This window comes from Saccopteryx bilineata, chromosome 1, assembly GCF_036850765.1.
Source record: "Saccopteryx bilineata isolate mSacBil1 chromosome 1, mSacBil1_pri_phased_curated, whole genome shotgun sequence".
NCBI classification, from domain to species: domain Eukaryota; kingdom Metazoa; phylum Chordata; class Mammalia; order Chiroptera; family Emballonuridae; genus Saccopteryx; species Saccopteryx bilineata.
Genome location: NC_089490.1, coordinates 76,514,684 through 76,528,948, shown reverse-complemented (window position 1 = coordinate 76,528,948; position 14,265 = coordinate 76,514,684).

Here is a 14,265-nt window from a genome sequence, read left to right as displayed (position 1 = left end):
TGGGGACAAATACCCGCAAATGGTTCATTGCTATAAGAAAAAGTTTATTTTGGCTTTTCTCTCCCTGTACCTGGCTAGCCATTCACCCCTTTCCCCACAGGTGTGGTGGAATGTCTGGGAATCCATGTTTTTCTTCCCTTTGCATTTACAATACAATGCCAAGGGCCATCCTGGTCATGCCAATTACACAGTACAGGGACTATTTCTCACAATTTCTCTGCACACCTTAACCTAAATTAATAAAATGTTCTTCAAGCCTCCCAAAATATTAATATTAATTCTGTAGCTTTTGGTACTTTACAACACCTGCAGGTTAGGTAGCACAGTGGCTCCTCAATATGCTCTGTCTATAAGTCATTTCTTGAGATGTTAAGGAAGATTCAAAAAAATAAAAAACAGTAGTGCTATATAGTCTTTATCAATTTTAGAAAATGTAGAAAAAAACTAAAGAAAACCTAAAGTTTTATTTCAAGAAATCTAATTTTTAAATATGCTTGCTTTACTCACTAAAGATTAGATTTAAGATGAAAACTCATGTCATGTAAGGCTTTGATCTACTATTTGATATTATAAAATTTAAAGAATACCAAAAATGATTTTCTTAAAATTGGTACATAAGGATATGAATTATGGAAAAATTACTGGAAGTTCATCACAGGGTAATAAAATATTATTGAAAAGATTCACATGGCTCTAGTTTTCAGGTTCTTTAAACAAACTTTTATTAAGTTAATAGAAAAAATATACTATATGGTTTTAGTTTTCTTCTTTTTTCCCCCATTTTTTTTTTACCTACAGAATAAAAATTATATTTAAGATTTCACTCTACTGAGGGAGGAAAGGCCCTAGGGCTAAATAAATCAGTTTAAAGATTAACAATCCACAGCTAGTTAATACTTTTGTCAGCTTCCCAAAACTGCTTGCAACACAAAGCAAGAAAAACAGGATATGTAAATAGCTAGGACAAAGGGTCTGAAACTCTCTGTCATGTCCCCTCCCCTCCCTGAGACATGAGAAGCACATGGGGCCACAGACAAAAAAATCACTCACTGTATGCATGAATACTATAAAGCTACACTGCTCACAAAAATTAGAGGACCAGGGAACCTGCAGATACTCCAGTACTTTCAACCTTTAGTATAGTGCATTTTCATCAATGAAATAAAAGTTGGTTTTGCATCTCATTTGCATAATTGAACAACTTTCTTTGACTTATATTTTGCTTTTCTGATGTTCTTGTTTAATAAAAAAATTCAAATGCTTATGTATTGCTTCATATTTATTTTTAAATATCCCCTAATTTATGTGAGCAGTAAATATAAGATTCAAGAAAGCCTACTTCGGGGAGCTCCTGTTTGATGCTTACTGAGTCACGTTGCTTTGCCTGCTAATAAAACCTCTTCCTCCAGCACATTGTCTGAGTGTTTCTTTGTGCTCTGGATCTTTCTTTCTTTGCTCCTGCATCATTACTTTTCAATTAAAAAAGAAATAAATCAAATTTGCTGTTCAGCAGATGAAAGAGTATTAGTTAGAAAATGTACGATAAAGCAAGTTAAAATAGATTATATTTTTAACAATTAAACTACATATAAAGTGTAGAAATAATATCTTAAAGAATATCATTCTTTTTTATTGTTATTTTAGATCATTTGAAAAGCTGAAAGAATTAAACACAATTAAAAATAATTATTTTAAATAAATAATAATTTCAATTAAAAATTGTCAGGACAAATAAAGAAAGATTTAACTATAACATATTTTATGAAGTCTCACTTCAATTTTAAAAGTAAGTTTTATGAACTATATGTATATACCATATAAACTGTAAGCATGAGAAAGTTTGGTTTTTATCTGATATTAATATCAAATAGAGATCAAGATAAGAAACTGTAAAGCCAGTAGCCACAGCTACCATAACAGCTGCCTGGCCCATGCAGGTTCGCATTTGATTTGGACAGCTGGTAATGAAACAACAGAACCAAGAACTGGTGGACCATTAGCTTTAATCCTAGCTTGAACCCAGCAGGCAAGAAATACACACAGTGGGAAAACACTTCCCTTTCCATTCAGGGCTCCCAAAGCCACTGACTTATCCGAGTTTCCTAAAATCAAAGGTTTCTACCTCACCAGCCTTATTCACCTCTGTTCCTCATCTTCTTCTCTCTGCACAAACTCTCCACAAACTGGCTTCTCCTTCAGCACTCCACCATCTTGGCTGCTTCTCTTCTCCTCCACATGGCCTTTTCTGCTCTCTCTCTAAATCTAATCTCAGGAACCGAGAGAGAGGAAGCTCCTGGTCTGCCCCACTTTATAGTATAGAAATCAAAACGTTTAATCCAATATACAAACAAGGAAGTCTCTGATACAAAGTCACTTATCTGAGGCATAATGGGATTCCTCATGAGAGTGCACCACACTACATCAAAATGGTGGGAAAGGCTTAGTCTTAAAACTAAGCCTTAGGCTATAAGAATCCTGCCTGCTTACAGCCTGTCTTCCCATGTCCAATGCAAACCATAAGCGATCAAACATATATATCATTATTTACAAACTTATTTGACCAACAGGAACTCTATCAGAAATAAAAAAGAAAAATTCATAGAAGAACAGTGTTAATTCATGACCCAGTAACAAAATTTTCAAATATATGAAACATAATTAGAACTAAAAAGAGAAATAGACTCATCTTAAAATAGTTGGATATTGCCTGACCTGTGGTGGATAAAGCGTTGACCTGGAAATGCTGAGGTTGCCGGTTCGAAACCCTGGGTTTGCCTGGTCAAGGCACATATGGAAGTTGATGCTTCCAGCTCCTCCCCCCTTCTCTCTGTCTCTCCTGTCTCTCTCTCTGTCTCTCCCTCTCCTCTCTAAAATGAATAAAAATGAATAAATAAATAAACTAAGCTTTTAAAATAGTTGGATATTAACAATCACTCTTTAGTAGTTTAGGAAACCGTCAAAAAATATCATATAAAATTATAATACTACTGTTGGTCAAGTAAGTTTGTAAATATTATATATATATGATATATTCGCTCACTTATAGTTTGCATTGGGTATGGGGAACAGGCTGAAAGCAGGCAGGGTCATTATAGCCTAAGGCTTAGTTTTAAGACTAAGCCTTTTCCATCCTAAGTGACTTTATATCAGAGACTTCCTTGTTTGTATCTTGAATTAAAGGTTTTGATTTCTACACTATAAAATGGGCCAGAGGAGCCCATGCTGGGGGAGAGCAGAGAAAGGCCACAAGGAGGAGAGGACAAGCAGCCAAGATGGTAGAGTGCTGAAGGAGAAGCCAGTTTGTGCAGAGTTTGTGCAGTGAGAAGGAGATGTAGAACAGAGGTGAATAGGCAGATGAGGTAGAAACTTTTGATTCTAGGAAACTTGGATAAGTCAGTGGCTTTGGGAGCCCTGAATGGAAAGGGAAGTGTTTTCTCACTGTGTATTTCTTGCCCACTGGGTGCAAGCTAGGATTAAAACTAATGGCCCACCAGTTCTTGGTTCTGTTTTTCATTACTGTCTGTCCAAATCAAATGCTAACTTGCATGGGCCAGGTGGCTGTGATGGTGGCTGTGGCTATTGACTTTACAACAACTCGTTAAACTTGACTTAATTCAGAGTTACAAAGGTTTATTCTGAATGACTAAGGAGACTGTTTGAAGTGTACAAGAACACTTACTGACTAGAACCACAGCAGAATCATATTTTAAGTCTCAATAAATTTAAAATATTGAAGTAATTTAGATTATATTTTTATACACAATTAGGTTAATTAGAAATTAACAAAAATAAGAAATCTAGGTACTTTGTATTAGTGAGTCAAAAGAGAAGTCACAAATATTTCAAAGTAAACCCCCAAAATGTCCAAATTGTGTGATAAAGTAAAGCAAAATTTAAAAAACAAATAAAACACAGGCTAATAATTGAAGGGTAAGTGAAATGAACATAGACAAAAGCAAAGTAAATAAAATTGCTTAAAATCCTAGTATGCTAATCAATAAAAATATAAACAAAATCAACTATATTACATATGACAAAGAGGTCATCACTTAAAAAAAGGAAAAATATGTATATATATTTTTATAAACTTTAAAATTTAAATAAATTGACAAATTCCTGGAAAACAAACATACAATACATCCTACCAAAATTAAAAGGAGAAAATAGAGAAGTACATTTTATACATAAACATTTGCATATGTGTATTATTAGTCTGACAGTTGATTCCTCTAGTTTGTAATATTAGTACCTTACTTAAGCTTTGATTGTGCAGGAATTCCCTTGGAGGCATTTATTCCATGAAGGCTATCTTGAATTAACACAAACAGCCACTGCATAGCAAGCCAGCTCTAAACACCCCTTTGTTTTAAAGATCTTGGTTGATTTAAATAACTGACCTTTTAGATTGCTTGTTTTTCCTTTACTGCACTTTAAATTTCACTCTTATGTTTAAAGCTTACTATTAAAGAGTGAATACATGAAACCCTAGGCTTCCATTTTCAATCCCAATAAATGTGACCAGAACCCCAGATTCATGCTCTCTTTCACTACCCGAGTCCTCCCTGGTGGCCCTAGGTGTGCCCTGTGCTTAATAAACCTTACTTCTTTCAAACATTCATGATGACTATTGCTAAAGACATCTTAAAATCTTAATAAGAACCACAAGGGCAGATTCAGCCATGCATGGCCAGTAGCCACTGCCGTCTTGGCCATGCACATGGCAGGTCCCATTAGATTTCAGCAGACGGTAAAGAAACAGTGGAACCAAAAAATGGTGGGCCATTCCTTTATTCAAGCCTCATACCAGTGGACAAACACACAGGGAAAAGTACTTCCCTTTCACTTAGGGCTCCCCAACCACTGACATATTCTTCAGTTCCACAACCATGGGAATCTTCTCTGGTTTTCCCTAGAATCAAAGGCCCCACCAGTCTCAGCGCAGCTCACAAAAGCCCTCACCTCTGTTCCCTATCTCCTGCCTTCTCTCTGCTCTCTAGCACTCTGCCTTCTCTCTGCTCTCACTCTCCTAAAATGGCTTCCTTTATCTTCTCCTTTTTCTTCTCTCTTTTTAAAACTTTTCTGGGGCCAATCCTGTCCTCTAGCAGACATTAGCATAACAATGGCCCTTCCCAAGCAGGAAGGTAATTAGCAATTTCACAGATCACATAGCTGGTGCTGCCCAGTGCCATTTTGAACAATAAAAGCGAGCAAACTCAAATAACACAAATTTTAATAACTCGTTTGCCCAACAAGCCACAATGTTGATATCAACATGCAACAATATGTTTATTATAGACACATAAATATATTTCTACAAAATGTTATGCCCCAATGTCTTCACAAGTTAACTGTATCCTATATTTAAAGGAAGAGATAAACACACAATACAGTGTACGGAGATGTGTTGTAGAACTGGGCACCTGAAACCTATATAATTATGTTAACTGGTGTCACTTATAAATTTAATTTAAAAAAATCAGATACATCAATGCAATAAAGCAATAAAAATGAAAGACATTCTGATAAGAAGTAAATTTATCTTTAGTTAAAAATGACATCAGTTTTTATATAGAAAACCTAAGAAATTTTACAAAAACATTTAGAATTAATAAATGAATTTAAGAATATTATGGAATACAACATCAATTTATAAAACAATCATTTGTATTATATATCTTAGCGACAAGGAATCTCAAAGTTAAAATGTTTAAAATACTACTTAGATAGAATAAAAGAAATGAAATACTTAGGAAGGAATAGATTTAACAAATATATCAAACCAGTTGCTATGGAAAATCAAAATGAGAAAAATAAAGAAACATAACCTAATGTTGATATACCATGATTATGAATAAGTAACTCAACTCAATATTATTAAGATGCCACTCCTTTCAAAATTGATTTTATCTATCATCTATCTATCTATATATTTTTTTTCAGAAACTGATGAGAATCTAAAATCTGTGTGGACATTCACACATTGTAGAATAGCCAAACAATCTTAAAGAATTATAATCTCTTAAAACAAGACTTAATAATAAAGCTACACTAATTAAGACAGTAGTTATCAGACTAAGGTTTAAAAAAGGAATCAAAAGAATAGAATAAAATCTCCATAGATAGGTCTTGCACATAAGGTAGTTGGTTCTACAAAACAAAAGGGGGGAAATTAAATAATAATTTGTATTAGCGTATACACACACACACATATATACACAGGCAGTCCTTTGGTTATGACAGTGATGTAAAGCATACTGGGGGATGCAGCTCCCTCACTCATAGGCTGCATTACTGCATATTCTGCTATGTGCAACCATACTAATTCACCCATGTAGTCCATAAGTATAATGCTAACGGTGTAAGCTGAAACACTCAGGTCTCAAATTTTGTGTTTTGTATGCGAGTGAGTGTCATAAAATTGAAACGTCATATATCAAGACTGTTGTAACCCAAGCACCCTCTGTATGTAGATATTATAACCAAAACAAATTACCTAAACTTCTATTTTACACAATATAGAAAAATTAACTTTAATATGATTATATACTTAAGGTATCAGCTAAAATTATGAAGCTTAAGGATAATAAAATAAAGTTGATTCATGTATAACTTTGAAGTAGCTAACAATTTCTAAGAAAGAAAAAAAGTCATTTTCTCAACTTGTTAAAACATAACTTCAAAAAGCCTACAGCTAACACCATGCCTAATGGTGAGAAACTCAAAACTTTCCCAGTCCCAGTAAGATAAGGTACAAGGAAAAGATGTACTCTATTATAACTTTTCAACATTGTACTGGAAGTCCAACTAATGTAATAAGATCAGAAAAGGAAATAAAAGGCATACAGATATGGAAACAAGAAATAATGCTGTATTTGTTTATAAATAACATGATTATTTAAGTTGAAAATCCAAAAGAAAAAAAGGAGAAAAATCTCCTTGCATCAATAAACAAAGTTGTAGGATACAAGAATAATATATAATAGCCAATTGCTGTTCTATATACCAACAATGAACCAGTGCAATTTGAAATTAGAAACATTATACCATTCATATTAGCATGAAAAAATATGAAATACTTAGATATAAATCTAGCAAAATATATACAAGATTGTTAAGAAGAAAACTACTAAATTCTAATAAACAAAATCAAAGCTCTCAAAGGTGAAGAGCTAGTTCATATTCATGGACAGAAAGACCAAATATTGTCAAGATATCAGTTATTAACAACTTTATAGATTGAATGTAATTCCAGTCAAAATCCCAGTAAGTTATTTTGTTGTTATTGACAAATAGCAAAGACATAGAACAACCCAAACCCTATTAAAGAACAATGTTAGAGGACTGATTCTTCCTGACTTCAATACTTACTAGAAATCTATAGTAATCAAGACATTTTGGTATTGATGAAAGAGTAGACAAACAGATCATTTGATATGTCTACAAATGGACCCATATAAATAGTACATTTATTTTTGACAAAGAAGGAAAGGCAATACAATGGCACAAAAATAGTCTCTTCCACAAATGATGCTAGAACAACTAGACATACCCATGCAAATAAATGAACATATATACAGATCTTACACCCTTTACAAGGATTAACTCAACATGGATCACAGACCTAAATGCAAAATGCACAACTATAAAACTACTAGAAGATAATATATAAGAAAGCCTGCATGACCTTGGATATGGAATGTTAGTTTTAAATACAACACCAAAGGCACAATCCATGAAAGACATAATGGATAAGCTGGACACCATTAAAATTAAAAGCTTTGTTTGTGAAAGATGATGTCAAAAGAGCAAAATGATACCTACAGATTTGGAGAAAATATTTGCAAAACAAATATTTAGATAAAGAATTGTTATCTAAAATATACTAAGAAGTCTTAAAATATCAATAAGAAAACAAACAATACAATTTAGAAAAGGGGGGGTGAATATCTTAATAGGTACCTCTCCAAAGAAGATATAAAACATAAAATAAGGATATAAAAAGATGCTCCATATCATGTATCATTGGGGAAATTCAAATTCAATCAGCGAGGAGATACATACCTATTAGAATGACTAAACTCTGGAACATTAACACCACCAAATATTTGGGAGGATATGGAACAAGAGTAACTGCCATTCATAGCTGATAAGATTGCAACATGATATGGACTCTTGGGAAGACAGTTGGGTAGTTATTTACAAAACTAAACATACTCCTGTCATATAATCTATCAGTCATGCTCCTTGGTATTTACTGAAAAATTGAAATATATGAGCACACAACAATGTACACATGGATATATATAGTAAATTTATTCATAATTTTCTTTTTTTTTTCATTTTTCTGAAGCTGGAAACAGGGAGAGACAGTCAGACAGACTCCCGCATGCGCCCGACCGGGATCCACCTGGCACGCCCACCAGGGGCGACGCTCTGCCCACCAGGGGCCGACGCTCTACCGCTGAGCCAACCGGCCAGGGCCAATTCATAATTTTCAAAACATGAAAACAACCACGGTGTCCTTCAGTATGTGACTGGATAAAAGTTGTGGTTAATTCCAACAATGGAATATTATTCCACAAAAAGTATTGACTTATCAGGCCATGAAAAGACATACTGTATGATTCCAACTATAACATTCCAGGAAAAATAAAACTGTGAAGACAGTAAAACATTCAGTGATTATCAGTGGTTGAAAGAAACAAAAGAATGAGTAGACAGAGAAATCATGTAAAAAGTAATGTTATTAATATAGTGTTTTAATTTTACTTCGCTGGTTATAAAAATTTTCTGACTTTAAAATAAAAGTGTGAGCCATGATTGATATATTTTTTATATACCTGCTCAGGTCCTGCCTGTTAATTGGGCTCAGTCAATTTCAGCGTGTTTCCTATGACATTTCTATCCTACAGCTGTCAAACCAAAAAATTAATATTAATAATCCAGTGATTAAATTTAAACTGTATGATTAGTAATCCTTTAAACTACAAAAACATGGAAAAGAAAAGAAACCCTCAGCAATTTTACTTTCTCATGCAATAGTGCAAAATGGATGGTCATATATGTGTAAAATCACACATTCACATGAAATTTATTTCATATTTTGTTTTTGCAAACAATGGAAACCACAGCATTAAAAGAAACTCTCTCCTCCCCCCCAAAAAATATTATTTGTCAAAATAATAAGTTACACTCATGATCTTTAAAACATACCATTAAGAAAATAAAGGCGGCCCTGGCCGGTTGGCTCAGCGGTAGAGCATCGGCCTGGTGTGCGGGGGACCCGGGTTCGATTCCCGGCCAGGGAACATAGGAGAAGCGCCCATTTGCTTCTCCACCCCCCCCTTCCTCTCTGTCTCTCTCTTCCCCTCCCGCAGCCAAGGCTCCATTGGAGCAGAGATGGCCCGGGTGCTGGGGGTGGCTCCTTGGCCTCTGCTCCAGGTGCTAGAGTGGCTCTGGTCTCGGCAGAGCGACCCCCCCTGGTGGGCAGAGCGTGGCCCCTGGGGGGCGTGCCGGGTGGGCGCATGTGGGAGTCTGTCTGACTGTCTCTCCTAGTTTCCAGCTTCATAAAAAATAAATAAATAAAATAAAAAAAGAAAATAAAGGAAATGCAAAAACTGGGATAACATATAGACAATAGAAAATATACATTTAAAAAAAATTTTTAAATCATTAGTGAAAAGAAAAACAGTCAATTTAAAGAAATAAAAAAAAAAAGCCTGGGAATGGCCCTTTATAGTGAAGAGATACTTATCAATAAACACATTTTTAAAAATGCTCAATATCTTTATTTATCAAAGTAATATATATTTAAATATAGGCTACCACTTCATATCCACTAGAATGGCTAGAATTAAAACAACACATAACACCTAAATTTAGCAGGAATATAAACAGTTGAAATTCCTACATTTTGTTGGTGAGAATGTAAACTGGTACAACCATTTTGAGAAGTATTTGTTTTAAGTGAATTTCACATTATCTGTGAATCAACTGTTTCATAGTGGTTATACCCAAGAGAACTGAATATCAATGTTTACAAAAACAATAATAGAAATTATGGTAGCTTCATTAATTAATAAACGAAAAAGAAAAAAGCACATGTACTGTACCTGAAGAATGAATTTAAAAACTGAATATGTTTATAACAAACATTGCAAGCTATCAATTTTTTGATGCGTCTAAAGAGGGTTTAACAGTTATTGTGGACAATGGTAGACTCAATTTAACATATGAAGTTTGTGGTATGTCTGAGCACTATTGTTAGGGCACATATGAAATTAGTGATCAGTTGTAGTTTTTTTTATTATTATTCCCTATTTTTGGATCATTAAATGAGCCATAGAGAAAGCAAATATTTGGATTCATCAGAAGTTAAAGTTTTGCTAGACAAATGCAGCTAAATTTAGAGGGGCAAGGGAGTTTAGGATACTGGTGAGGATGTGTTAGTTGAAATGAGATCATTGGTTATCTAATTAGAAGAGAAAAGTGAAGAAAATAAAGTGATTTATTGGGAGAAAGTAAGAGTCAATTCTTTTTCAATTGTGACTTCAATTTTGGCTGCAGACATGGATTACTAAAGTGGAAAAAAAAGTCAATTGACATGAAATTGTGAAAAGATGTTGACAGGGAAGGCTTTGGGATTTGTAATCTATAGCTATTGCAGTCCCTTAAAATAATTGTAAGAGTTTGAGATGATGAAAACTGAGCCAGCGCTAAATGGATGTGTAGTACAGGGTTATATCACCAGGAGGAAAAAAGGAAGCAGCAATGCAGAATGGAAAGTGGTGGTAGCTCAAGGACTACTCACTGAACAGAAATGGTTTTGGTATTAATGTTAGTGTGGTGAAGTAATGGGGATGAAGGAGCAAGTACAGTTCCTAACCTTGAGGTGTCACTTGAATCTAAGTACTCACCATTTTAGGAGAATGCAGGGAAGCAGTTTCCCAGAAAAGATTCAGGTTCCATTTCCTACAGGGAAGAGGAGAGAGCCTTTGACATAGAGAAGTCTGCGGGCTTGGGAGAGCAGTTTCAGAGAGCACAAAGAAGAGGTGAGAGATGGGGAAAACTGAAGTGGGTGTGCACCAGTTGGATAAATGAGGAGAATTGTTGCTGCAGTTGGTAGGTGTGGAGGAAGTGAAGGATTGCTAACTGACTATGATGGGGGATTTGATACAGTATTCTCTACAAATATTTTGATTTATGAATATGCTGAATAAAAACTAGGGGGAAAATTGAACTTTTAATTGCCATTTTGCATTATTCAGAAGATCCTAAAGAAAGCCTGAAGTTTTTATTTCTACAATTTTTAGTTTCAACAGTGCTCTGTGCAGATAGATATTTTTTGAATTCCCTTTTAATAAAAGGAATTTTGGGTTTAATTTTTCCTCCAGAAATCTGGCTACATTTTTTTTCAGCTATTTCTTTTGAAAAGAGAATGAGAAAAGACAGTGTGACTTGGCATAGGCAGGGGTTTTTCTTTTCGTTATCTTGAAAATATAAACAGATGTCAAGCTGTGAATAAACACAGCTGTATTAATACCATGGTCACAGAGAAGGGATTTCTTAAGGAGAGTTTTCAGTGTTTTTAAACTTCAGAAAAAAATTTGTTTACCTTTAAATGACATCCTAGTTAAACACACAACCTCTTTTTTTTCCCACTACTCTCATCTTTTCCTCCATTGTCAGTCTTGCTTTGATTTTGCAGCTCTTAAGTATGCCTTTCCAACTACTATCTTTTTTATATCCTTGGTCCCTGAAGAGGCAATTTATGGAAGTACCTAGGCTTTCAGTCAGCCAGTTCTCATCTTGATCTCTTACAACCCACTGTCAGCCTGTATTCTCATTTAAGACTCCTTTCATAAGCTTCTTCCCTTAGGAAGTTAACCGCTCCCTGTTTCTATACGTTCCTGAACTCTCAATCTCCTTACATATACCTATTCATGAGCTCCCTAATGTCACTACATTGTTATCTTTATCATATCTTTATATTCTTTCTACTTGTAAACCAACTTCTAACTCCATGTCAAAAGTGTTTCTGTCAGATATCTGTTCAAGATGAAAGAATTCCCTCTCTCTCTACTTGTATCAGCAACTTTCCCAATGTTTCTATGTTTAACTCATTCTACAGAATATATTTACCATTTATGACCCTTTCATGTTCTTTTTCATTCCCTTTCCAGTGATCTTTATATTTTCCCATGTCTTCAATTATCATCTGATCAATTCCAATTCAATTGATCTCTCTAGTTACATGTTCTGTTTCTTTCAATTCACTGTCTATACCTGTACCCATGACATTTTCCTGTAAATTCCATTGCCATCTAAATGTTAATGTGACAAGGTCAGACTCTTGAAATTTACTGCCAAGCACCCTTCCACAACTCCTAAATCCATTAGTTGCTCAGTTTTACGAGTGTGAAACTTGGACATTAACTTTAATACCTTTTTAATCTCTTAAAACCTTATTAACTATTGTATTTTTCCCTGTATAATCTCTATAAAATGCTTCTTTCTTTATGTCTATATTAAAACTTTACAAATATCCTAATTTTTATGCTTGCATACTGTGACTCGGTTTCCTCGGTTGTTCAAGTTTCTCACCTATTATACTTTCTCCTATTACATTCACATATTTCATTATTGAAGTTAATGTTACTTTCCATAGTTTTATTTTCTTATTGTCAATAATCCTCTAAAGTAAAGAATCAAAATAAAAGGCACATTTTCACTTTTTTAGTTCTGTATCTATTTATATACATTCTTATACCTATTAATATTTTCAAATACTATAGTCTTCAGTATCTCATCACCACTTCATATATATGCAATCCACAATGTATCCATTCTTTATCTCTTAGTGATATCTTTTATTTTCTTTTTCTTCTTTTCCTAGTGAGAGGAGGGGAGATAGAGACAGACTCCTGCATGCACCCCAACTTGGTTCCACCAGCAACCCCTATCTGGGGCCAATGCTCTGCCCAACTGAAGCCATGCTTGCAACTGAACTATTTTTAGCACCTAAGGCAAAAAGGCTCCACAGAGCCATCCTTAGCACCCAAAGCCAATGTGCTAGAACGAATCGAACCATGGCTGTGGAAGGGGAAGAGAGAAGGGGAGAAGTAGAAAAACAGATGGTTGCTTCTTCTATGTGCCCTGATGAAAATTTAAACCTGGGACATCCACATGTTAGGCTGACACTCTATCTACCACTGAGCCAACCAGCCAGGAACATTGACATCTTATTTAAACAAAAATAATGTATGAGATTTATTTATTGTTCATAAGCACATGGTCTAAAAATGGTTATTTTGTTGAGAGAATTCAAATGTTTCTAATATGGAAGATTTTTAATAAAGTTTCCAAATGATAGTAGGTATTGAAGTAGAACAATTTGGGATTTTGTAAAAGCATGTTTTCTTTGGATATTAAACCAATCCTTTTCCAACTTTCCTTTATTAATTATATAATTCTACTCTCTGACTTTTACAAATTATCTTGGACCTCAGTTCTATTGTTTTGTCACTTTTTTTTACTAGAACTTGCATATAGTAAGATTTTTAAAAACTGAGCAAATAATATATTTTAATAATAGCTTTCAAAGAAAATTTCCAAGTAATGCTATCTTTCTGAAACTTGAATAATATGTTGAACTTTACTAAAGGAAAAGTTTGAATTTTATTTTTCTAGACTAGTTGAAATGTCTAAAAAAATGCTTAAATTTTGTATAAAGAGAAAGTATTTATGACATTTCTGATGATAAAATGGAAATCTTTAATGTAAACACATTTCTAGGTGTTGGTGTATTAATAAGGTTTAATTCTCAATACCAAAAGTACACTCTCAGACTTTAATACTAAATACATGGTTTTAAAACATTTAATATGTGATAGGAATATATCGGTATGTTTAACCTTAATATTTTATGTGAGGGTACAGATGTGTGTGTGTGCGCACGCATACATGAGCACAAATTTATTTATAGATAGTTGGCAATCATGTAGTATGGTTAAGTCCCTGTAAATGAAAAAAAGACCATTTTTTATGTAGCAATATGACAAAACAATTCTAACTTTTGTCCTTCTTTGCCCAATGCACTGCTAGACTTAAGTAACCTAATAAATTGCAAATATCAAATAACTTTTTAAGCCTGAATTTGTTATTTTCTAGTTGGAATTAAGTTCTTTTACTATAAAATCTAAAATATTACTAAAATAAACATCTAGTTCATATATTATAATTGAGAATATAGTGTGATATTTTATT